This window comes from Micromys minutus (genome assembly GCF_963924665.1).
Source record: "Micromys minutus genome assembly, chromosome: 4".
NCBI lineage: Eukaryota > Metazoa > Chordata > Mammalia > Rodentia > Muridae > Micromys > Micromys minutus.
This window is the reverse complement of record NC_137973.1, coordinates 12448722-12476006: the sequence shown is the minus strand read 5'-3', so window position 1 is coordinate 12476006 and position 27285 is coordinate 12448722. Positions and strand designations below refer to the sequence as shown.

Here is a 27285-nt window from a genome sequence, read left to right as displayed (position 1 = left end):
CTCTTTAGTTAGTGATTACCGTTTGCTGCATTAGCTCTGCCCTGCATGTTTAGTTAGCTCAGACCTAGTGGCAAGGACTTCTGCCAGTCCTGGCCAGGCATCTCCAACTTGCCCTGTTTCTGCTTGACTTTAGACCTTCATCTCCAACCATCTGCGAGTAGTCTCTGACCCAGGTGCCCTGTCTTGCATGATTAGGCTGCCACTTCTCACCAGAGAGGGGGCTAGGACTCAGTCGATTTTGATTAATTTTTTTTTGTAAATAGTAACTGAAGACATACAATTCAATTACTTAGAATTTTGTGTGTGAGAAGTACAGATTTTCGGAGTATGACTTAAAGTTTCTTTGGATTTTCTGTGCCAATTATTATGTCCTCACCGTTATTTTTTCCAGATTTTGTTTATTTGATATTTCCTCTCTGATATTTAGTGAGATTGGATAAGGGTTTATCTTACTGATTTTCTCACAGAACCAACTCCTTGTTCTTTGATTCATTTTATTGTTCTCTTTGTTTCTATTATGTCGATTTTAGGCCTTAGATTAAATATTTCCTGGCATCTACTCTTCTATAAAGTGTTTCTTTCTTTTTCTTCTAGAGCTCTTATGTGTGCCATTAAGTGGCTAGTATGGGATCTTTCTAATTTCTTTATGAATGCACTTATTTCTATGAATGCTACTCCTATTACCATTTTCATTATATTCCATAAGTTCAGGCATGTTATGAGTTGTTTTTTTTTTTTGTTTGTTTGTTTGTTTGTTTGTTTTCCACTGAATTCTGGGAACCATTTAATTTGTTTTCTATTCATGCATTAACTCACTAGTGATTAAGTAGAGAGTGTTCAGTATACATAAGATTTTAGGATTTCTCTTGTGGAAATCAAACATTAATCAATTGTGTTCTAACGGGCTACAGTGGGCTGTTTCATTTAGCTTGTATCTGCTAAGGATGCATTATGACAGAATATGTTTTTGGTTTTGAAGAAAGTTCTATGATCTGATGAGAGATTTTGTTATTTTGTGTTTTGGTGAAATGTTCTGCACATAATTGGTAGGTGTGTTTTGTTTAAAATGTCTGTTAGATCCACTATTCCTCTATTTAGTTTTAGTCTGGTGTCCTGCTCATTGGAGAGAGTGGGACATTGATATCTACCACTGTTAATGTATGTTGTTTAATGCATGAATTAAGCTTTACTAATATTTCCTTTACAAATATGGGTCTCTTGCATTTGGAGCATAGATGTTCAGAATTGAAATGTATTTTATTGTCACTTTTTCTTTTATGACTGTGTCATGTATTTTTCCTATCTCTTTTGACCAATTTTGGTTGGAAGTCAACTTTGCTAGATATTAAAATGGCTAAACCAACTTTTTTCTTGGGTCAAATTGCTTAGAAACCCCTTTTCCATCTTTACACTGAGGTAATGTCTATCATCGATGTTGAACTGTGTTCCTTTTAGACACAACAAAGATGGAACCTGTTTTCACATCCACTCTCTTTGTCTGTGCCTTTTTACTGGGAAATTAATACCATGATATTGAGATATCTTAATGAACAATGATTTTAAAATCCTATCAGTTTGTATTAGGGGTGTCTGTGTGTGTGTGTGTGTGTGTGTGTGTGTGTGTGCGTGCATGCACTTATTAATTATTGAATTCCATTCCCATGTAATACTGTCTGTGCTCTTTAAGAAATACAGATAAATCTCTATTTAAGAAGGGTGAAATTCACAGTTAGAAGCATTAGCCAGGTAAATAAACAAATAAGATACATATAACAGACCATAAACAAGTCAGATACCCAATATAACAAAGGGAGATAAGTAGAAAACTCAAACTTTAGTTCTGAATTGTTGAATTATTCCAAGGAGAAGTGCCACAGTTTCTTCACTAAATGTATCCCCTGAGTATATTGGTGCCTCTGGAGTTATGTTAAATGCACTCCTCAACTTGTTTAGTTTTTCATTTTTTATTTTTATATTTTTAAGACAAGCTTTATCTAGGTTAGCATTGGGTTTCCTAGAGGTCATTTTAAAGCCCAAACTCCCCTCAAAGTTATAGAGATCTACCTGCTTCTGCCTGCTGAGTACTTGGACTAAAACTGCATCACTTCCCAACTACATTACTCAACTTCTTGTTCTTTGCATTTCATATTATTTGTAGATATCTGCAGCTGCTTGATGATGTAAATTGCAAGATTGTTGACTATTCTCTATTTGTGTTATATTTAACCATGATGGGTTTAGATTACCAAGAAATACTAGATCAGAATTGTTACAAGCATTCTGAAAATTTAAACTCAGGTCATTGGATGATGTTTATAGTACCTGTTGTATGCTCAGTAAGATATCTTCTGGGCCTGAAGTTCTTACTTTGACCTTTCTGTTGATAGATCATTTTTTTTTCTCCTTCTAGCTTCTCATAAGTGTCACTGATGTTTAGTTGTTTGGATGTGACTTTTCAACATGTGACTACATCAACCTTTTGTTAACTCTTTTCTTCCCTATATTTCCAAACAGTAGTTCTGCTTGTTTTTAGAAACTCCTAATTATTAATTCTAACATCTTGTGATTTCTTCCCTTTTCTCATTTCAGGATTGTATTTTCATATGTCTGTAATATTTATATATGTATCAGAGTTCTTAGACATTGTATTTTGTCTTTTTATTCATTTCTGTGTCTACATCCCATTTACTAAAGAGGAACATGATAAGAACTTTCTCCTGTTTTCATTATGATGTTCCTACAGGCAAAATAAAGTGCTAATTTTGAAAAATTTGAACACTGAAAACCACACACGCACACACACACACACACACACACACACACACACACACACACACACATTAGTACTTGTAGTGGCAAGTCAATTACATTGTTGATTTTTCTACCCAACACTGGTGTACACAGAATTTATTTTAATGTGGTTCCTTCATTCTCTTCTCTGGTGCCTAGGGTGTATTTGCTCATTGACTTTACTTCTCAAGCCAATCTCAAATTTCTTTCTGGGTTCATTTACTCAAATCTGTTTTGTTTCTGTGTATCTTAGAGATGACTTCCAAACTCACATGCTATATCAAAATCAAATTTCAATGTATTTACCTTTATTGTTGATAACATTCTATTATATGATATTACATATTCTAATTATATGCAATCACAATTATAAGTGGATTTTGGAGGCCTGCTTATGGGGACCACAGGTAGACTCTATATTCTTCTTCAATTACTCATCATAAGCATTTGAATATCTCTGTTAACAGTTGATTTTCATAATGTTATATCCTCATCTTTTTTATAGACATATTTGATTCCAACCATTATTATTTCATGCTCACATATCAGGGAGAAAGGAATAGTGACATAGTAAAATTTCTAATATCTTCATTTCCATATTAAAATCTTAGAAATTGTGGTGAATACTAGTACATCAAAAAGTCCATTAAAACCACTAAGATTAGTGGAAAGCAAACTCTTTATCTCTCTAAAGTTTTTTGGATATACATTCTGTGAACATGTTAGAAAGATTTCATTTAGTCCAGAAATTAATAAAATCTTAGCTCCCTAGAAAGTTATTTACATGATCTTCTTTCAACCCTTTCATTTTAAAAGGTTGATGTGTCTGGATGTTATAAATATTGTATTTAAACCTTGAAGATCTAAAAATGTATTCATTTCTCTTTAAAGCCAACAATTGTAGGAAGGCCTCATGGGCTATTGAAAATGAAAAGTAAATTATAATATGTCGAATAAACCTTGAAGAAGCTTTTCCAGAACCTTAACAAGTATGTCCATTCTGTAAGGTTGTCTGAAATCTACTCCTATCATGTTGAAATTCCAGTCTCCCTTTTCTCAATGCCTTAGCCTAATTCAATTACCCTAAATTTCTCTCATCCTGATGTCTAGGGCAACACATATTATAAAGAGAAAATGGCCTCAACAGGACAAAATGCTGCACAAAGTAGGAAAGACAGAATTCCACAGCTTCTTTTAATGTCACATTTTTGAAATTCTGTTTATAAACTCCAAGAGTATATATATACACTCTGGTTCTTCACCCGAATTCACCTCACGCAAACCCTATAATGGATATTAGCCCAAATTCTTATAATACCCAACATCCAATACACAAACTATATGAAGCTCATGAAGAATGAAGACCAAAATATTGATGCTTCAGTTTTTTGTAGAAGGGGCAACAATATATTTAATTGTGGTAGAGGGTGAGAAAGACTTGGCAGAAGGAGAGGAGAGGGGCAAAATTCAGGGTAAGGGGCAGAATCATGTATGAGATCCGCATGCTGCTATGCCTTAATTGTTTGGAATATACCATCTATTCTACTGATGACAGATTGATTTCTTTCTTCCCTCTGTCTTTGTATACTGTCAAAATTCTAAGAGTATTAGAAGTACATTCACTATGCCTACTTATCCTTAATTATGTCTTTCCCATAATTTGCCGATTTTATAGAAGAGGGTGCATTTTACTGTTATAAATTATTTTATATAGTAAATATTAAAATTAAAAATAAAGTAGTAGCATATTGATTATTCTAGGGACAGCATTTTTTCCATGTTTTATTTTTAATATTTGGACCATCTGTCTCTTTTCTAGTAAGTAATATATAATGTAAATTATATTATTTCTGATCCTGTCCCAGACATTCTTTACAATATTAGATTTAATCATTTTTCTAATTCTTGATTGTGTGCTGTGTTTTTAGGAGGAAAACATAAACATGCATGTTTTCCTTATCCTAGTGCTATTCTTTATAACACAGTTATCATAGACTATCTGAATAGTGGTGTAAGTGAAAAATAACTCAGATGTAATGATGCAAAAGTAAATTTGGAGTCTTCCTTGTGGAATTTATTTTTCTTTCTTTCTTTATTTTTCTTTTTTGTTTTGTTTGTTTTGTTTTATTTTTTTTCATTTTATTGGATATTTTATGTATTTACATATCAAATGTTATCCCTTTCTCCTGTTTCTCCTCAGAAATCCCCACTCCCATCACCACTTCTCTTGCTTCAGTGTTGATGCTTTCTTTCACACCCATCCACTCCCACCTCACTACCCTGTCATTCCCATACACTTTGGAATTGAGCCTTCACCAGAGGTACTCTTTGGTTGGTAGTTTAGTCCTGTGAGCTCTGCGGGGTGGGGGGTAAGGGGTGGTCCATATTGTTATTCTTATGGTATTGCAGACTGATTCAGCTCTTTCTCTAACTCCTCCACTAGGTTCCTGTGCTCAGTCTGATGGTTAGCTAAAAGTATCCTCATCTTTATGAGTACAGCTCTGGCAGAGACTCTTGGGAGGCATCCATAATCAGGCTTCTATCAGCAAGCAGTTCCTGGCATCAGCAATAGTGACTGAGTTTGCTGGCTACATATGGGATGTATCAGTGGAGGAGAGAGATGCAGCCTCTGGATGTCCTTTCCTTCAATCTGTACTCCACACTTTGTCTTTGTATTTCCTTTGGATAGTAGTAATTCTGGCTTAAACTTTTAAGAAGGAAGAGTGGTCCCATCCCTCAATTGGAGGCCTTGCCTTATCTCTGGATATGGTCTCTACACATTCTTGATCCCCTTTCCTAAGCAATTCAGCTACTCTCATCCCTGCTAGGCTCTGGTAGCCTGTTGGTTTCTTGAATTCTGGGAATTGGTGGTTATCCTCAGTTTCACATCCCTATTGCTACATACCTCCTGACCCTCTGTATATTATCCCTGTCTCTTCTCATGCATGATCCTGCCCCTTACACTGAATTTTGCCTCTCTCCTCTCTTTCTGCCATGTCCCTTTTGCCTTTTACTGCCATTAAATATATTGATTCCCCTTCTACAAAATACTGAAGCATCAATATTTTGGTCTTCATTTTTCACGAGCTTCATATGTTTTGTGTATTGTATCTTGGGTACTACAAGATTTTGGGCTAATCTCCACTTATCAGTGAGTGCATACCATGTGTGTACTTTGTAACTGGGTTACATCAGTCAGGATGATAGCTTCTAGTTCCATGCATTTTCCAAAGAATTTCATCAAGTCATTGTCTTTAATACCTGAGTAGTACTTCAATGTATAAATGCACCGCAATTTATGTGTCCATTCCTCTGTTAAAGGACATTTGTTGAAGCTATCTAAAATAGCTTCTGCCTATTATAAATAAGGCTGCTATAAACATTTTGGGGCATATGTCCTTATTAGATGTTGGAATACATTTTGGGTCTATGCCCAGGAGTGGTGTACCTGGATTCTCAGGTAGTACTAAGTCCAGTTTTCTGAGGAACATCCAACTGATTTCCAGAGTCATTGTAGCAGCTTACAATCTCATCAGCAATGCAGGAGTATTCCTCTTTCTCAACGTCACACCAGCATTTGCTGTTATTTGATTTTTGATCTCAGCCATTCTGACTCTACTGAGGTAGAATCTCAGGGTTGTTTTGATTTGCATTTCCCTGATGACTAAGTATGTTGGACTTCTATAGGTACTTCACGGCCATGTGTTATTCCTCAGTTGATAATTCTTTGTTTAAGTCTGTCCGCCATTTTTAATAGGGTTATTTAATTATTTGGAGCCTAACTTCTTGTACTCTTTGTGTATATTTGATATTATTCCTCTCTCAGATGTAGAATTGGAAAAGATCTCCCAATCTGTTGGTTGCACTTTTGTCCTAGTAACAGTGTACTGTGGCTTACAGAATTGTTTTAATTTTATGAGGTACCATTTGCAGATCGTTGATCTTAGAGCATAAGCCATTGGTGTTTTGTTCAGAAGAAAATTTCTCCAGTACACATGTGTTCGAGATTCTTTTCCCTTTCTCTTCTATTAGTTGCAGTGTATCTGGTTTTAATTGGAGGTCCCTGATTCACTTTTACTTGAGCTTTGTAAAAGGAAATAAGCTTAGATCAGTTTGTATACTTCTTCATGCTGATTGACAGTTGAACGAGCACCATTTTCTGAAAATTCTATCTTTTTTTCTCCGCTGGATAGTTTAGCTCCTTTGTCAAAAATCAAGTGTTACACTGTGTGTAGGTTTATTTCTGGACCTTCAAAGAAGATATAATACCAATACTCTTCAAACTATCCCATAAGATAGAAATGGAAGAAATGTTATTTGAAAACACAAGTACACTCATACCTAAACCACACAAAAATCCTACAAAAAAAAAAAAAAAAAAAAAAAAAAAAACCCAAAAACTAAAAAGACCTTCAGACCAAATTTTTTTATGCATATCAATGGAATAACACTCTAAAATTTTTCCAATCTAAATTCAAGAGCATATCAAAACGATCATTCACAATGATCAAGTACACTTCATCCCAGGGATGCCTGGATGGTTCAACACAAGGAAATACATCAACATAATCTAGGATATAAACAAACTCTAAGGAAAAAAAAAAACACATGATCATCTCATTAGATGCTGAGCAATCATTTCACAAGATTCAACACCCTTGCATGGTGAAAGTCTTGGAAAGATGAAGAATTGAAAGCCCATAATAAAAAGCAGTATAGTGCAAACCAGTCGCCATCATCAAACTAAATAGAGAGAAACTTGAAGCAGTCCCACTCAAATCAGGGACAGCCAAGGCTGCCCACTCTTTCTCTATCTATTCAATATAATACTTGAGATAATGGGAGTGGTTGGTTACATAAATACAGTACTCACATAAGAAATTCTCAAACAATAAATTGAAAAAGAAATAATGAATAGCTTAAAAAATAGTCACTTCAGGAATTGACAGTATGGCTTAGTGGTAAAATGCATGTATTGCTCTTGCAAAGAATGACAGTTTAACTTCTAGAATGTACATTCGGTGAATCATAATGACCTAAATCTCAGTGGAATCTGATGATCCACTCTGAAAAACACACACACACACACACACACACACACAAATGCACACGCATACACCTACGCACTTAAAAATAAAACTAAAATAATACTTAAGAAAACAAAATAAAGCAAAGTAAAGTAAAGAAACCTACGTACTTGCTACTCTGGTTTTGGCAATTTTCCCCCCTAGAGACTAGCAGCAATTTGAGAATATTCTGTAAAGAATATGATTTTTTTGTGAAGAGAATGGCTGTTCTCCAAGTCTATAAGGCCTCACTCCCAACACTGTGATTTTTCAGTGGAGCTTAGCAAAGATCAATATACTGCCTTGATCATTTCTAGATGCTGTGCACATTTCATACTCTGCTCCCTATTTTAGTTTTTTCCATCACCTGACAACTGTGCATTGGGCCTTTGAGCATTCACTGCTCATTATCAGTAAAACAAATTCAGATTGTCAATTGATTTTTGACATTTTTTTCTCACTTTCTCCAGTGATCCTGGGTTTTTCTAATTTCTCTGCTTAAGTTTGCTTTTAAAGTATTTTTTAACTTGTATTCACATATGGCTCCTTATTTCTAAGAAGCAAATACAAGAAGGAGGTGTGAATATGTGACAATAATCTGCTTGTCTTGTCCTGCTTACTACAAATCATCCAATATATTCTTGTGGTACCATAACAGCATCATTCATTGTGGTTATCTCTTAAGAACGATATACTCCACCTGTTAAATTTGATATTACCTTGTGTTTATAAGTATTCTTCCCCAATTCACTTTGTCCCAGTTTTCTTCTCATTATATTCACTGCTCTATCATAAAGAGTATTTTTTACAAGCTATACTATAGTAATTTTTAATAAAATCATTCCAGGATACTACCCTTAATTCTATTCTGATGTACTTGGGACATACTAAGACATAAAACCAATGAGTCCTACCTGGTTTTAGTTTTTAATATTTGATGTTTTATAAATTTCTTGCCTAAATGATAAATACTTATTTGGTCCCTTTTTATTTTCTTGAACTTGAACATTTTATTTATTTCTCCCTAATCTCAACCAAAATTTAACATTATAAATTTACCTGGATTGCTTGTATAATTAACGTTGACAGATACCTGTGTACAATGGAGAAATCTCACCTTAAATTTAGTCAGAGTTGTAATAACATTGCAGTTGTGGTGTCTGAGTGTGTGAAAGCATCTTGTTATGCTTCCTTGACCTTATGATATTACACTCAAGAGGTTCTACTTCATTCTCCTTTTCTGGAATTATAAGTGCATGCCACAGCACCTGCTTAATAATTTATCTAAATATTTGTGATGCTTAAGTTCACCTCCAGGACCTTGTATATTCTAACCAAGTGCTCTAATACTGAACTAAACACTTGACCATTTGCTTTCTTAATGTTTGTTGGTCTTCCTTTTCCACATTACAAAATCTCTTGAAGGAAGAAAATTCATTCCAATGTTCACCAGAAACTGTCTAATTTACAAACATCATATAACATTTTCTCTCATTTAAAACATATATGCAACAGAATATTTTTTACTAAATCATATTTAAACGTACAGCAAAATGAACAATGAATGCAATGTTTTTGTTTTTTTTTTATTGGATATTCTCTGCATTTACATTTAAAATGTTATTCCCTTTCCCTCTCTCCCTTCCCCCATCCTCCTGCACTTGCTATCATGAAGGTCTTCCCTCTCCCAATAACCCTCTCCACCTCAGTATCTTGGCATTCCCCTACACTGAGAAAACATGCCTACACTGGACCAAAAGCCACTTGTCTTACTGATGCCAGATATTGCTATTCTCTGCTAAGTATACAACTGGCGCCATGGGAACTCAATGGTTGGTATTTTAGTATAGGGGAATTCTGGAGAATTTTCTTGGTTGATCATGTTGTTCTTCCTATGAAGCTGCAAACCCTTTAGTTCCTTTGGTACTTTCTCTAGCTCTTTCTTTGGGGTTGTCATGTTAATTCCAATGGTTAGATGCAAACATTTTTAACTGTATCTGTATGACTCTGGAAGATTCTCTGATGAGACATCCATATCTGGTTCCTGAGAGTAAGCACTTCTTGCCATGAACAATAGTGCTTGAGTTTGGTGGCTGCATGTGGGGTAACTCTCCAGGTGAGGCAGTCTCTAGATGATCTTTTCCTCAATCACTGATCCTCTATTTGACCTGGTATTTTCTCCCATGAGTGTTTTGTTATCCCTTCTAAGAAGGACTGAGGCATCCACATTCGTGCTTTTTTTTCTATTTGAGCTTCCTAAGTTCTGTAAATTGTTTATTTATTATTCGGGGCTTTTGGGACCAGTAACAACTTATCAGCGAGTCCATACCATGTATATTGTTTTGAGACTGGGTTACTTCACTTAGAATGATAGCTTCTAATTCTATTTGCCAAAGAATTTCAAAATATTGTTGTTACTAATAGCTGAGTAGTACTCCATTGTGCAAATGTACCAAGGTTTCTGTATCCAGTCTCTGTTGAAAGATATCTGGGTTCTTTTCAGCTTCAGATATTATAAATAAGGCTGCTATGAGCATAATGGGGCATGTGTCCTTATTATATATTAGAGCACGTTTTGAGTATATAACTGAGTCTTTATATAGAACTATGTTAATTTTTTTGAGGATGCACCAGACTGATTTCCATAGTGATTGTACACGCTTGGAGTCTCACCAACAATAGAGAAGTGTTTCTTTTTCTCAACATCCTCACCAGCATCTACTATCACTTGAATTTTTGATCTAAGCCATTCTTACTGGTATAAGGTAAAATCTCAGGGTTGTTTTGATTTGCATTTCCCTGATGACTAGGAATATTGAACAATTCATTAGGTGCTTGTGAGCCATTTGCTATTTCTTTGTTGAGAATTATTATTTAGCTCTGTACCCCATTTTAATAGAATTATTTGATTGTAATGATTCTAACTTATATATATATATATATAATATAACTTATATATATAATATAACTTATAATATATATATATATATATATATATATATATATATATATTAGATAGTCCTCTATTAGATATAGGATTCAAACAAATCCTTTCCTAATCTGTTGGCTTTCATTTTGTCCTTTTGACAGTGTTTTTAGCATTATAGAAACTGTAATTTTATGACGTTTCATTGGTCCATTATTGATTTTAGGGAATGAACCATTGATATTCTTCTGTATAGGAAAATTTCCCTTGTCCCTTTGTTTTAAGCTTTTCCTCACCTTCTTTTCTATTAGTTTGAATGTACCTGGTTTCATGTGGAGTTTGTTGATCCACTTGGACTTAAGATTTGTACAAGAAGAGAAGACTAGATCTGTAGGTTTTTGTTAAGGCAATACATGATTAGACAAGGAGAGGAAATCGAAGAGTAGGAGTCAGGGAGTAGAACAGAAGAGGAGCAGTCAGAGGAGAAGGAGGAGAGGACAGATGGGATCAGATCCAGAACAAGAGGACTGTTCACAACAAGTGAGAGAGATTTCTTAGGAGGGGAATAGAGAATGTAATGTTAAATCTTCCCAAAATAGACCATAGTTTGTTTTCCTAATTACTGAGCTGTATTTTCATTGAATGGGTTTATTTGTCTTGAAGAGGAAAATACAGCATATTGTTGATTGAGTTGAAAAGAATATTGCAATAATTGTCAACTAACGTTTTGTTTAGAACCCAACTAACCTAAGACTAAAGTTCACTGCTCCTGGATCCCAGCTCCTAACATAGGGATCTGGGCTGGAGCAGCTTAGGATTGAAAGCTGACTGGGTCTGAGGGGCCTACAGAGAACTGCAGAGAGGCTCTCTCCCCCAAACCCTAGACAGAGATCTATAGCTGGGGCAGTATCAGAAAACACAGGGAGGAACAACAGGGTCACAACCACCTGTGAGGTAGCCTGAGACCAGCATACAAGCAAGCACTGTCAGCTGCAAACCAAACAGGCCATGCTTGGGGAATAAAGAATTAAACAGTGTTCTGAATTGAACAGCAAAAAAAAAAAAAAAAAAAAAAAAAATGTACAAAGGGCTCCAGATCAGGTATTTTGATACTTAAAGATGAGAAACACAATAAATATATGTTGGGCTTTATGGGATGATATTTTAGATGGTCTGACAGGGATGGATTTTAAGGAAATAGATACCTTATCATTTACCATTATTGTGATAGTTATTCTCTTGATTTTCTATGTCCTCTAAAAGACAGTTCCTTAAATAAAAAATTTCTTGCCCTAGAAAATAAATTACAGATAACACCAGAACTAAAGGTTTAGGATTTCATAGGTTAAAATAAGCAAAAGTAAGAGAAGGGTGAAGGCTTGAGACAAAAGCTAGAGAAGACTCTAGAAAAAAAAAATTCAAATATTCACAGATCAGACTGAATGGCAAGGAGATAAAGAGATAAAATTTGGAAGTAAAGTCTAGAAGACAATTTAGTGAAGCTAGAAAATCAAAATAAGGCACATGCTGTAATATCAGAATTGTAAGATAAAGAGAAGTTAAGATTATAGAAGCAGGCTTTAGAACAGAAGATACAGAAGACCATAGAGCAGCATGAACAACAGTAAGAGAAATTTGAGACTTGGCAACACAGCCTAGGCATTAGAAATGAAGACACAGGAAATTATAGATCAGAATAAGAGACAGAAAGATGAAAATGAAGGTGGGAGACAGGAGTTGGAAAAAAGTTTAGAACAAAATACACAACAGGTTACAGATCAGACTGAACAGCAAAGAGAAAATGAGGAGGTTTGGAAGCAAGACTTGGAGAATACTTTTTTAAAATAAATCAATCAAAAATTAATGGAAGTAGACTATCAAAATTGCAATATAAAGAAAAACTCAAAATATGAAGGCAGAACCTTGAACAGAGAATACAGGAACTCAAGGAACAGGAGGAATGACAAAAGGAGAGATATGAAACTTGGATACAGACATTAAGGGAGGTATTTGAAATTTCAATCAATGAAAATACTCACGTAGAGACAGAAGATAAAATTAGAGAAAGCCCAATGAAAGGTGTTAGAAAGAAAACTCTAGTCTATCTTGTAACTATGCAACAAACACCTCCAGACGATGACCATGTACAGGGTTATGAAGAATTTGAATGGCAGCCTGTGGATGTAATAGAACTGAGGAAATTTAAGGAAAATGTTACTAATTTTAGAATGTACTTGCCATTTGTAAAACAAGTCCTGATTTCTTGGACTATTAAAAATAGAATAATCCCCCAAGACTGGAGAGATATGGCAAGAACAATTCTAGAGCCTGCCGCAAATTTACACTGGTTTTCATGGTGGAGAGAAGAGGCGAGGGAGGTAGCACAACAAAATAGAGCCAGGGGTAGAGAGATTTCCAAAATGGAAAATGGTCCATCATATATCTCTAATAAGATGAAGCAGTTTTTTTGAATATTATAATATAAAACATGTCATAGGCATATCATGTAATCCTACAGGACAAGCTATTGTGAAGAGATCTAATAGAACGCTAAAGGAGATGCTTAATAGGCAAAACGGAGCAACAACCCCCCCCCCCAGAGATATGTTTCATAGTGCCTTATTAACCTTAAATTTTTTAAATGCTAATGGAGAAAACAACACAGATGCTTGAAGACACTGGATAGTGGGGAAAAAAAAAAAACACTGAATTAAACCAGCCTGTTTATATTAAGGAATTTCTAACATCCGAATAAAAAATTAAGAATGTATTATGATGGGGGAGGGATTATGCCAATGTTTCCACAGGAAAACAAAAGCTGTGGGTTCCTTTCAAATTGATAAAGATCAGACATAACCAAGGGAGACCTCCTGAAGACCTTCAGGACCAAGAAGAAAAGGGAGACTAACACATTCAACAAATAGGTGATGTATATGTGGTAATGTTTATTTCTCCATATATAGAGACAGATCTGGAACCGGCTGAGACTAAAATGTCTATGCACAGCCAGTAACATTTATTGGGCACTAATTTCTCACGACTTTTTATTACATGCCATTCTTTAAGATCGTATGTATACAGAAGTATATTATGTGATCAAACTAACCTGAAAAAAGACAGTTACCTTTATCAATCTTCATTAACCAATCTGTGCACCCTGCACACTTCATGTAAATGTTTTTACAGAACTTTATGATTTTCTTGTAAGTTTTGTGTGCTGGAGAATGAAAGAAGAGAAAAACAGCCCTGAAAAGATCCACATTTTAGAATGCTGAGATTCTGGGACCTTCCTTTCCAGCTCTGAATTTCATTCTACCTCAACTACATAGAAGCTGTTTCTTTTAAAGTCTTGCTTCCAGAATTTTTCCAGAACTGCTTGACTTGCCTGTCCAGCTTTTCAGACTGTCATAGTAAAGATGTCATCTAAGTAGTGAACTTTCTCAGCACATAGTGACTGAAAGGTAACTGATGCCAGTTAGCTCTCCTGTGACAAAACTAGATTTTCTATTTTTCTTTTGGGCCCCTGAAGGTGATTCTTAGCCCCAATTCAGCTGGAAGCAGAAAAAAGATCTTCATCTCAGTTCCTTATGTGAGGGTGGATGGTTCTGGTTATATTTTGAATTATGGATACTTTACAAATGCAGCTTTGGACAAGGAGCGAACTAGAGAGTTTAAACTCAGGGATTGCTATCTTTCCTCTTCTTTTCTTTATCCTTTCTTTTTAGGTGGGAAAAAAAGGGTTGAGAAGAAATTGGGGATATAGTAACATTACAGAAGTAAGAGAAATAGATATAAGAACAGGTTAGTCAATTTACTCTCAAGCATGATATTAGACTGCTTAGTAAAAATCTTTGTAATTGATACAAGGTTGAAGTTGTACTCTTTATATTGGTATGATTTCATTTGATGCAAATCTAATGTTTTTCACTAGTATAGTTTTTTATTGATTTAAGGTTGAGATTAATATTGTTACTTTCATATAGGCATAGTGCTTATACAATACATTTTGGAATATAAGGCTTAGGTCCAGTCCTATAACTGTTATCGTATACTGTTTTTAGTTGATTAATTAATACTAGCTAAGGGCGGGATAACAAACTCATAGTTTGCATCACAAATGCTTTTTGTAGTTAGATGGATTTCAAAAATATCAGAAATCCACAAATTATGACATTTAATGTTATTTATCTTTGTTGAGACATAACTTCTCCTTACAGTTCCCCATTGGTGGGATAAATGAAGAAATTGAACATCTCTACTTTGAGGTGAGGTATAGTTGGTGGCTAAGCAGCCATTGGGTAAAGATCAGCCAAATTCATCAACAGATTATTGCTGTCTACAAAGAGACACTTTGAGCAGAATAGTCGACTGATAATCTTTGTTGAGCCAAAGTTATGAGCCCATCAAGATTTCTGCATTTTTATATGTGTCAGTGATCCTGGGCCAGAAGGCCATAGACTTCCTCTCACATGTTGCTAACAGGGGACTACTGGTGGAGATTTGTCTCTACAACCTCTCTAAACTCTGGAAACCATGTTAGGCTTTCTATGTTTTTAGATATTTGGTCATTCTCAGATTTCCGACAGAGGTGAAGACTAACTTAGTTTGATGGCCTATCCAAGATAATTAACTTTGAGAAAACATAGTCATTTAGAATATTTTCAAGTGATAATAGTCATATATAGCTTATATAATAGTCATATACAGCTTAAAGGCAAAGTTTTGTTTTGATTTTGATTGTAAGCAAAAAGACTGACATGTAGCTTTATGTTAAGGCAATACATGATTAGACAAGGAGAGAAAACAAAAAAGGAGGAGTCAGGGAGTAAAACAGAAGAGGAGGAGTCAGAGGAGAAAAAGAAGAGGACAGAAAGGGAACAAGAGGACTGTTCACAGCAACTGAGAGGGATTTCTTAGGAGGGGAATAGAGAGTGTAATAGTAAATTTGTCCAAAATAGACCACAGTTTGATTTTTTAATTACGAAATTATGTTTTCATTGAATGGGTTTATTTTGTTTGAAATGGAAAAGGCAACAAATTGGCAATTGGGTTGAAAAGAATACAACACACAGATCCATTTGCATTTTTCTGCCAATTGAACCAGCACCATTAGTTGAAGATGCTTTCCTTTATCTATTGAATGATTTTAGTTCCTTTGTAACAGATCAAGTGACCATAGTTGTGGAAGTTCAGTTTTGAGTCTTCAGTTCTGCACCATTGACCTAAGTGCCAGTTTATGTACCAATACCCCAATGCTATGTGGTTTTTATCATGATTGATCTGTAACACAGCTTGAAGTTAGGGGTGGTGATTCTCCCAGAAGTTCTTTTATTGTTGAGAAGAGTTTTCAATATCCAGGGTTATTTTGTATCTCAATTTTATTTCAAATGAATTTATAAATTGCTCTTTCCAATTCTATGAAGAATTGAGTTGGAATTTTGAGGCGGAGTGCATTGAATCTGTAGATTGCTTTCAGCAAGATGACTGTTTTCACGATGTTGATCCTTCAAATGCATGGGTATGAGAAAGCTTTCATCTTCTGAGGTCTTCAATTTCCTCCTTCAGAGATTTGAAATTTTTGTCATACAGATTTTTCACTTTCTTGGTTAAGGTCACACAATGGTATGTCATATTGTTTGTGACTATTGTGAAGGGTGTCAATTCTCTAATTTTTTTCTCAACCTGTTTATCCTTTGAGTAGAGGAATGCTACTGATTTGTTCATTTGAGTTAACTTTATATCCTGCTACCTTGCTAAATTTTTTTGTTGTTTTTGTTGTTTTTTTTGTTTTTGTTTTTGTTTTTTAATCATCTGTAGAAGTTCTCTGATAGAATTTTTAAGGTCACATAAATAGACTATCATAATATCTGCAAATAGTGATATTTTGACAGTTTCCTTTCTGATATGTATCCCTTTGACTTCCTTTTGCTATCTAATTGTTGGCTAGGATTTTCAGTACAATATTCAATAGCTAGGTGGGGGGAGAGTGTGCAGCCTTGTGTAGTCACTGATTTTAGTGAGATTGCTTCAATTTTTCTACCATTTAGTTTGATGTTGGCTACTGGTTTGCTATATATTGCTTTTATTATATTAAGGTATGGGCCTTGAATTCCTAATCTTGCCAAGATTTTTAACAAAAGGGGTGTTGAGTCTTGCCAAATGCTTTCTCATCATCTAATGAGATTATCATGTGTGTTTTTTTTACTGTGATATTTTATATAATGGATTTCTATGTATTGAACCATCTCTGCATTTCTGGGACAAAGCTTTCTTTATTATTATGCATGATCATTTGATATATTCTTGGACTCAGTTTGCAAGAATTTTATTAAGTATTTTTGAGTGATGTTCATGTGGAAACTATTATGAAGTTATTTTATTTTGTAGTGCCTTTGTGTGGTTTGCATATGTGCATAATTATGGCTTTGAAGAATGAATTGGGTATTGTTCCTTTTGTTTCTATTTTGTGGAATAGTTTGGAAAGTATTGTTCGTAGGTCTTCTATGAAGGTCTAAATAATTTCTTCAACGAATCTACCTTGTCATCAGCTTCTTTTGGTTAAGAGGCTTTTGATGGCTGCTACTATTTTTTTTTAGGAGTTATGGGACTGTTTATATGGTATATTTGATCCTGATTTAACTTTGGTACCTGGTATCAGTCTATAAAATTATCCAGTTCATCTAGATTTTCCAGTTTTCTTGAGTATAGTCTTTTGTAGTAGGAAATGATGATTTCTTCAATTTTCTCAGTTTCTGTTGTCTCCCCTTTTATTTCTGATTTTGTTAATTTGGATACTCTATGCCCTCTAGATAGTCTAGCTAAGGGTTTATCAATCTTGTTTATTTTTTTCAAAGAACCAGCTCATGGTTTTGTTGATTTTTTTTTTTTTATATTTCTGTTTGTTTTGGTTAGTTTCTGTTCTGAATTTAATTATTTCCTATAGTCTACTCCTTTTGGGTGTATCTGCTTCTTTTTCTTCTAGATCTTTCAGGTGTGCTGCCAAGCTGGTAGTGTATGCTCTCTAGTTTCTTTTTGGTGGCATTCATATCTATGATTTTTCTTAGCACTGCTACATTGCACCCCATAAATGTGGATATGTTTTGCCTTCATTTTCATTGAATTCCAAAAAATTCATTGATTTCTTAAACTATACATATATTCACAAAAAAAAGAAATATTACCATCTCAGAAATGTTAGCTTATTATGTTTTATACCACTTTATCTTCTTTCCATTTTTGTTTAATAAGATAATTAAATTAGTACCAGACTTTTAAAATGACATAAAAAAAAATTCATTGATTTCTATATTTTTTCCTTGACCAGTTTATCATTGAGTAAAACATGGTTCAGCTTCTATGTGTATGTCTCATTTTTGTTGATTTTATTGTTAATGAAGACCATTCTCATTCCATGTTGATATGATAGAATCCATGTGATTATTTTGATCTTCCTACATTTGTTGTGGCCTTTTTGTTTTTTACTGACAATATGGTCAATTTTGAAGAAGGTACCATGAGGTCCTGAGAAAGTATATATATATATACTCTATATAAAATATATAGAGAGGCAGGGCAATTCTGTACAAGGTGGTGGTCCAGCGGCTGGTAAAAGTGCGGCTTATGGCTTAGATAAATTCCATGGGGGCGGCGGTGGCACCAATGAAGTGTTGAGCAACAGTAGCTAGTCCAGTACTTGGTGCTCAGCATGCCGACAGTGGAGGAGCTGTACAGCAATTAAGGCATCCTCGCTGATGCGATGTAGCAAGTGGACCAGCATAAAAATACCTACTAAGTGTTACTGGATGGTGTGAAAGGTGGTACCAAGGAAAGGCAACTAGCAGCTCAGTTTATATCAAAATTCTTTAAGCATTTTTCAGAGCGGTCTGATTCTGCTATCAATGCACAGTCAGACCTCTGGGAGGATGAAGATGTGTCAACACAATGCCAAGCAATTAGAGAGCTGCCTCAGTTTGCCACGGGAGAAAACCTCCCAAGAGTAGCAGATATACTAACCAAGCTTCTGCAGACAGGTGACTCTATTTGGTGAACAATGCTCTGTTAAGTATATTTAAGATGGACCCAAAAGGAACACTAGGTGGCTTGTTTAGGCAGATTCTTCAAGGAGAAGACATTGTTAGAGTCCGAGCGATTAAACTCCTGTCCACAAAACTCAAGACACTCCCAGAAGAAGTGTTAACTAAGGAAGTAGAGGAGGTCATACTCACTGAATCCAAAAAGGTCCTAGAAGATGTTATTGGTGAGGAGTTTGTTTTGTTCATGAAGATTCTGTCTGGACTGAAAAGCTTACAGACAGTGAGCGGGAGACAGCAGCTGGTAGAGCTGGTGGCAGATCAGGCTGACCTGGAGCAGACCTTCAGCCCCTCTGACCCTGACTGCGTGGACAGGCTACTGCGGTGCACAGGCAGGCTGTGCCTCTCTTCTCTAAAAATGTCCATTCTACAAGATCTGTAACATAATTCTGTGAGCAGGTTCTCCCTAATCTCAGTACCCTAACTATGCCGGTGGAAGTTCTTGATATACAGTTCGAGGTACTGAAGTTGTTGGCAGAGATGAGTTCATTTTGTGGTGGCATGGAAAAACTAGATACAAATTTAAGAAAACTGTTTGATAAATTAATGGAGTATATGCCTCTCCCTCCAGAGGAAGCAGAAAATGGAGAGAACGCTGGGAATGAAGAGTCCAAGCTGCACTTCAGTTATGTGGAGATTTTGTTGTACAGTTTTCATCAGCTGGGCCGAAAACTTCCAGACTTCTTAACAGCCAAACTGAATGCAGAAAAGCTCAAGGATTTAAAAATTAGGTCTCAGTACTTTGCACTTCAGGTCTATATCAGACAACTTCGCTTGGCTCTCCAAAGTAAAACAGATGAGGCCTTAAAACAGAGGAGAACAAGATAAAAGTTGTTGCATTGAAAGTAACAAACAATATCAATGTTTTAATAACGGATCTCTTCCACATTTCTTCCTTCTTCTTATAAGAGCACAGTGATATTGTCCTGGAAACATGTACAGAAAGTTGGGATTGGGCGGAAGAGAACCAGTGGAGATACAAGTTCAGGTTCACCACCTAAGAAATCTCGAGGAAGACCAAAAAGGGATGCCACACAGATTTATAATCCCCCTAGTGGAAAGTACAGCAGCAATTTGGGCAACTTTAATTATGAGAGGAGCCTTCAGGGGAAGTAGAGGTGGCCAAGGTTGAGGAACATGAAGAAATCGTATTTGGGGAAGACTCTACTGATTGCAACATCATTTTTCAGAATTGTTGTGAGATTAATATACTTGAAACTCCTATTGGATTGCTGGGGATGTCCCTTTCAAATGACTGCTGCCTTCAGCTGAAAACGTAATGTTCTTTCTACCTTTGTATGTATGATCTACTTTTGTAAAAGACCATGATTATGTCCAAGGTAAAACCACAATAATATTTTTGGATGCTTTGTCTGCAGCCTTGACTAGTTTTCTCAATATCCTCATTATCCAGACTTCATCTTGTGAATCTTTCTTTTACACATCTTGATAATTGGTTATGTAGAAACTGACTCTAATGGAAAATTCCGTCTCACTTGTGATCTGGTAAAAATCATCACTTTTGAAACGTTACTTATTTCCCTCCGCATTCTGTTACAGTGTTTTACCCAATTCGTGGAGAAGAGTAATAATCAGTCTCGGCCTTTTGCTTTCATTGTTTTCTAATCAAGTTGCTAGGCATTGCTGTAGCATCCATAACAGGAGTCATAGAAATTAAACATCACCTTCTCACAATGTACAAGTGACATCAGCCTTTTAGAAAGAAGTTGTCTCGTGTTGTTCCCTTCACTTTTCATATTTTGGGATACAGCTTTGAACACAGGGTTTTATTATTGAAATAGAAATTCATGTGCATAGTATACATACATAATATAAGCATATGCTGTGTGTGTATTTATGCGTGCTATGGAACTTGAGTGTACAACAAATCAATTCTTTAAATTCTCAGAATGTGATTGTCCTTTTGAGGCTGAATCCATTACTGACTTGGTATCTAAGATTCTTTACTCCAGTATGGAGGAATTTCAGTCAGTTGAACTCACCTGATTATTGTTTAAAACTACAAACAAAGGCTGTTTTTGTAGAGACAAATTTAAAGACCCTTGTTGGTGAAATACAGCCAGATCTGGTGTACAGACAGGTTCCTACAGGGAGCGATAGTGTACTTTGGGACTTGAAGACTTACTAACCAGGGCTACCCAGGAAAGACACTTGATGACATAGCACCTACCCTAATAGTTGCTCGCTCAGCTTGCTTTTGCCACTTTCAAAACTTAACTCCTCAGGTTATTAATCAGATTGTTGTATAACTTAACCAATAGTCTTTAGATTAAGATGACAAATGGGAGGTTTGTGGAGTGTCTTATGTTAGGCAATTTTAGTAGACCAGACTCTGTTCTTCATTTGAATGTTTCATACATTTTTGTTCCACAGATGATCTTCCTTCAACAAGTTTGCTATTCAAAACAGATATTCAGATGACATTTCTAGTGGTTTGATTTTTTTTTTTTTGAGGTTTTGATTCCTACACAGGTGTCTTTATTATCATCACTTATATACTGGAAAAAAATCAATCTCTTGTGAGAATCATTGCATGTTTTTATGGCAAAAATATTTCTGCAAGTCTTGAATGATAAAAAAGAGCACAAGTAATTGGTCAGTTTAACTATGGAGTGCTGGCAATAAACTCTGAATATTCCACAAGACTGGGCTGAACCTAGGCTCCCTTGGAGTGTGAACAAGCATAGGAACATAGGATTGCCCGTTAAATACTGTGAACATCTAGTTATGGACCTCAGAGATAGATCAGCAAGACCTAAAGCCACTTCAAGCACAAAATTGAATTGGACTATAGCAATACAAATTTGAACACAGTAATTTTTCTTTTCTTGTCTGGGGGTATTTGTAAACTCAGAAGTAACTTGACCCTGTGTCTACTGCAGAGCACACTATGTTCATTCCCTCCTCATCCTTTTCCTTCCTAGTCCTTGCCTATTTCATAACGTAGTGCTCTTTTTGATTAAGAAGTTTGAAAGAAAATCTTCATGCCATGAGTCTTTTTCTTCTGCAAGGACATCTGTTTATCCCCTTGTTTAAATGTAAACATTCCCCTATGTTTTTGAAATAAATTTCCTTTTGTAAAAAAAAAATGTTCTATAGATATCTGTTAAATTCATTTACTGCTTAAGTTTGGTAGTTTCATTGTGTCTCTGTTTTGTTTTTGCTTGCATGATCTGTCCATTGATGAGAGTAAGATATTGAAGTCCCCCACTATTATTGTGTGTGGGGGCAACATATGTTTTAAGCTTTAGAAGAGTTTCTTTTATGAATATGGTTGCCATTGTATTTGGAGCATAGATGTTCAAGATTGAGTGTTCATCTTGATGGATAAAAAGTACTCTCCCTTGTCTTCTTTTGATAACTTTTGATTGAAAATATTTTTTATTCAATATTATAATTTTTACTTCATCTTGTATCTTGGGACCATATCCAATCTGATAGTCTATGTCCTTTTATTGAAAATTGAGTCTATTGATTTTAAGAGATATTAAGTAATAGTAATTGTTGTTTCCTATTATGTCACTGCTGTTGTTTTTAGAAGTAAAATTATGTTTGTGTGATTATCTTATTTTGGTTATTTGCGTGATTATTTTCTTACTTTTCTTAGGTTGTAGTTTTCTTCTTTGTGTTGGAGTTTTCCAACTATTATCTTTGTAGGGATTTCGGGATTGTTGACAGATATTTTGCAAATCTGTTTTTCTCCTAGAATATCTTGGTTTCTCCATCTATGGTATTTGAGAGTTTTGCTGGATATAGTAACCTGTGCTGACAGTGTGCTCTCTTAGGGTCTATATGTCATCTGTTTAAGAGCTTGTAGCTTTCATTGTCTCTCTGGAGAAGTCTGGTTTAATTTTATTCACTCTGCCTTTATATGTTACTTGTTCATTTTCCCTTACTGCACTTGGAATTCTTCCTTTGTTTGGAATGTTTGGTGTTTTGAATTTTATGTCTCTTTTCTAGTCTAATCTCTTTGGAGTTCTGTAGGCTTTTTGTATGTTCATGTTCAAATCTTTCATTAGTTTGGGAAAGTTTTCTTCTGATTTTGTTGAAAATGTTTATGAGACTTTTTAGATTGGTGTCATAACTTTCTTTTGAACTTATTGTCCTTAAGTTTGGTTTTCTTATTGTGTCATGAATTACCTGGATGTTTTGGGTTAGGAGCTTTTATATTCTTTGCATTTTTTCCTAAATAATGTATCAATGTTTTCTTTCTTACTTTTTTTTTTTTTTTGAACTAGTTACAATGAGCAAAAAGTACATGTAAAACAGGATGTAACCCGGAATTAGTCAAAGTTTTCTTGGTGTGTAAGGATTGAGCATAATGTTTTTTAGTTTTTTTTTTTTTTTTTTTTCTTGAACTTCACACAGTCTGTGAGTTGTTTCTGGGGTGTTCAGAGCATTCTGGGGTTAGTATCTCATTATCAGTTACTGCATATTGTGTGTGTTCTTTTGTGACTGGGTTATCACACTCAGGATGATATTGTCTAGATTCAACCATTTTCTTAAAAATTTCGTTAAGTAATTTTTTCTGATAGCTGAGTAGTACTCCATTTTGTAAACGTACCAAAATTTTTGCATCCATTCATCTACTGAAGGACATCTGGGTTCTTTCCAGCTTCTGACTATTATAAATGGAGCTGCTATGAACATTGTGGTGCATGTATCTTTGTTGTATATTGCAGTGTCTCTGGGGTATATGCCTAGAAGTAGAATAGCTGGATCTTCAGTAAATACTATGTTTAAATTTCTGAGGAATCACAAGACTGATTTCCAGAGTGATTGTATCAGTTTACAACCCCACAAACAGTGGAGAAGTGTTCCTCTTTCTCCAAACCTCACCAGAATCTATTGTCATCTGAGTTTTGGACCAAGGCCAATCTGACTGGTGTGAGATGGAATCTCAGGGTTGTTCTGATTTGCATTTCCCTGATGGCTAAGGATGTTAAGCACTTCCTTAGATGTTTCTCAGCCATTCAATATTCCTCAATTGAGAATGTTTTGTTTAGCTCTGTACCCCTCTTTTATTAGGGTTGTTTGATTCTCTGGTGTCTAGTTTTTTGAGTTATTGGATACCTTAGATATTAGGCCTCTATCTGATGTGGTGTTGGTAAAGAACTTTTCCCACTCTGTTGGCATCCGTTTTGTTTTCTTGACAATGTCCTTATCCTTACAAAAACTTTGCAATCTCATTAAGGCCCATTTGTCAATCTTTGACCTTAGAGCAAGAGCCAGTGGTGTTTTGTTCAGGAAATGTTCTCCTGTACCTATTTGTTCTAATTTTTTCCCTACTTTCCCATCTAATAGTTTCAGTGTACCTTGTTTAATGTGGAGATCTTTGATTCACTTACACTTGAGCTTTGTACAAGGAGATAAGAAAAGGTCTATTTTCATTCTTCTGCAGGCTGAGTGCCAGTTGGACCAATACAATTTGTTGAAGAGGCTGTCCTTTTTCCATTGAATGTTTACTGCTCCTTTGTCAAAATCAGGTGACCATGTACATGAGGGCTCATTTCTAGATCTTCTATTCTATTCCATAGATACATGTGCCCATTTCTGTACCAGTACCATGTAGTTTTTAGCACAATTGCCTTGTAATATAGCTTGAAGTCAGGGATGGTGAGTCCCCCAGATATTTTCTTGTTATTGAGGATGGATTTTTCTATTCTAGGTCTTTTGTTATTCCATATGAAATTGCACATTGATCTTTCCAATTCCATGAAGAACTGGGTTGGAATTTTCATGGGGATTGCATTGAATCTGTAGATTGCTTTTGGTAGGATGGCCATTTTTAAGATGTTGATTTTTCCAATCCATGAGCATGGGAGATCTTTCCATTTTCTGAGATCCTCCTCAATTTCTTTCTTTAGAGGTTTGAAGTTCTTGTCATACAGGTCCTTCACTGGCTTAGTTAGAGTCATACCAAGGTATTTCATAGTTTTTGTGATTATTGTGAAGGGTATCTTTTACCAAATTACTTTCTTTACATGTTTGTTCTTTGAATATAGGAAGGCTATGGATTTGTTTGAGTTAATTTTATATCTGGCCACTTTGCTGAACTTGTTTATCAGCTGTAGGAGTGGGTGTATTTGCTTCCTTTTGTTCTAGAGCTTTCAAATGTGCTATGAGGTTGCTAATGCTCTTTCCAGTTTATTTTTGGAAGCACTCAGAGGTATGATGTTTCCTCTCAGTACTGCTTTCATTGCATCCCATAGGTTTGGGTATGTCATGTTTTCATTTACATTGAATTCTAGAAAATCCTTATTTCTTTCTTTATTTCTTCTTTGACCCTGCCATCATTTAATAGAGCATTGTTTAGTTTCCATGTATATATGGGCTTTTTGTTGTGTTTGTTGTTATTAAAGACCAGCCTTAGACCATGGTGATCTGAAATGATTCTTGGGGGTTTTTTAATCTTCTGATATCGATTGAGGCTCATTCTGTGTCCAAGTATGTGGTCAGTTTTTGAGAAGATGCCATGAGGTGCTGAGAAGAAGGTGTATTCTTTTGTTTTAGGATGTTATGTTCTGTAGATATCTTTTAATTCCAGTTGGTTCTTAGTCTCTGCTAGTTGTACAGTGTCCTTGTTCAGTTTCTGTTGCCATGATCTGTCCATTGGTGAGAGTGGGGTATTAAAGTGTCCCAATATTATTGTGTGGGGTGAAATGCATTTTTCGAGCTTTAGTAGGGTTTCTTTTATGAATATGGGTGCTTTTTATTTGGAGTATATATGTTAAGGATTGAGAGTTCCCCGTAATGCGTAAAAAGTGTCCATACTTACCTTTTTTGATAACTTTTGGTTGGAAATTTACTTTATTTGATATCAGAATATCCACTCCAGCTTGCCTCTTAGGGCCGATTGATTGGAAGTTTTTTCCCCCAATTTTTACTCTGAGATAGTGTCTGTCCTTGTCTCTGAGATGAGTTTTCTGTATTCAGCAAAATGATCTGTTTTCTTTATGTATCCAATCTGATATCCTATGTCTTTTTTGGGGGGAGTTGAGTCCATTTATATTAATAGATACCAAGGAATAGTGTTTGCTGTTTCCTGCTATTATTGCTTTTGTAGGTTGAATTGTGCTGTGTCTCATTCTCCTTTTGATTTTCCTCCTTAGGAGTTTTCTTGTTTTTACTAGGATGTAGTTCCCCTCATTGTATTAGGTTTTCCACCTGTAATTTGTTGTAGTGCTGGGTTTGTGATCAGATATTGTATAAATTTAGTTTTGTCTTAGAATATCTTTATCTCTCCATTTATGGTGATTGATAGTTTTGCTGGGTATAGCTGCTTGGGCTGGCACTTGTGCTCTCTTAGTGTCTGCATTATGTCTGTCCAGGCTCTTCTAGTTTTCATAGTCTCTTTTGAGAAATTGGGTGTGATTCTGATTGGTTTGACATTATATGTTACATGATCATTTTCGCTTATTGCTTTTAGTATACTTTCCTTGCGTTGGCACTTGGTGTTTTGACTATTATGCACTGGGAGGAATTTCTTTTCTGGTCTCACGTACTTGGATTTCTGTTGGCTTCTTTTTTTTTTTTTAAAACGACTTTATTTTACAAAACAAAGATAAATGTACAGATTTTAAACATTTTTTTGCTTAAAATTATACATTTTTGTCAGTACTGTTTTTTCAGACATTAAAATAATTTTTACATAAAACCATGTGAATATATTTTTTTAGTCAGTACTTGATTTTTTTCAAGGGCTTGACAGTATGCATTGAAAACCTAATAGTTACAATAAGCATAAAGTACATGCAAAACAAAACGCAACATGGAATAGTCAAAGTCTTCTTGTTTTGTAAATATATGTACATTTTTTTTGTTTTCTTTATTTCTTGGACTTCATACAGTCTGTGAGTTGTTTCTGGGGGAGTGCAAGCCTCTGGGGTTAGCATCCCACTATCAGTGACGGCATATTATGTCTGTTCTTTTGTGACTGGGTTATCTCACTCAGGATGATCTTCTCTAGACGCAGCCATTTCCTTAAGAATTTGGTTAAGTCATTGTTTCTGGTGGCTGAGTAGTATTCCATTGTGTATATGTACAAAAATTTTTGTATCCATTCATCTTATGAAGGACATCTGGGTTCCTTCCAGCTTCTGGCTATTATAAATAGAGCTGCTATGAACATTGTGGTGCATATATCTTTGTTGTGTATTAAAGTGTCTCTGGGGTATATGCCCAGAAGTGGAATAGCTGGGTCTTCAGGTAGTACTATATCCAATTTTCTGAGGTATCGCCAGACAGATTTCCAGAGTGGTTGTATTAGCTTGCAACCACACCAACAGTGGAGAAGTGTTCCTATTTCTCCGCAGCCTCGCCAGCATCTGCTGTCATCTGAGTTTTGGATCTTGGCCAATCTGAATGGTTTGAGGTGGAATCACAGGGTTGT

At 35.4% G+C, this 27285-nt stretch overlaps 1 pseudogene across 1 annotated transcript; it reads left to right on the top strand.

The window, feature by feature from the left end:
* Positions 1–18487: 18487 nt before the first annotated feature.
* LOC308420363 (apoptosis inhibitor 5-like) lies at positions 18488–19988 on the top strand (annotated as a pseudogene). The gene is made up of 2 exons: positions 18488–18540; positions 18689–19988. The product of its transcript is annotated as an apoptosis inhibitor 5-like (transcript).
* The last annotated feature ends 7297 nt before the right edge of the window (positions 19989–27285 follow it).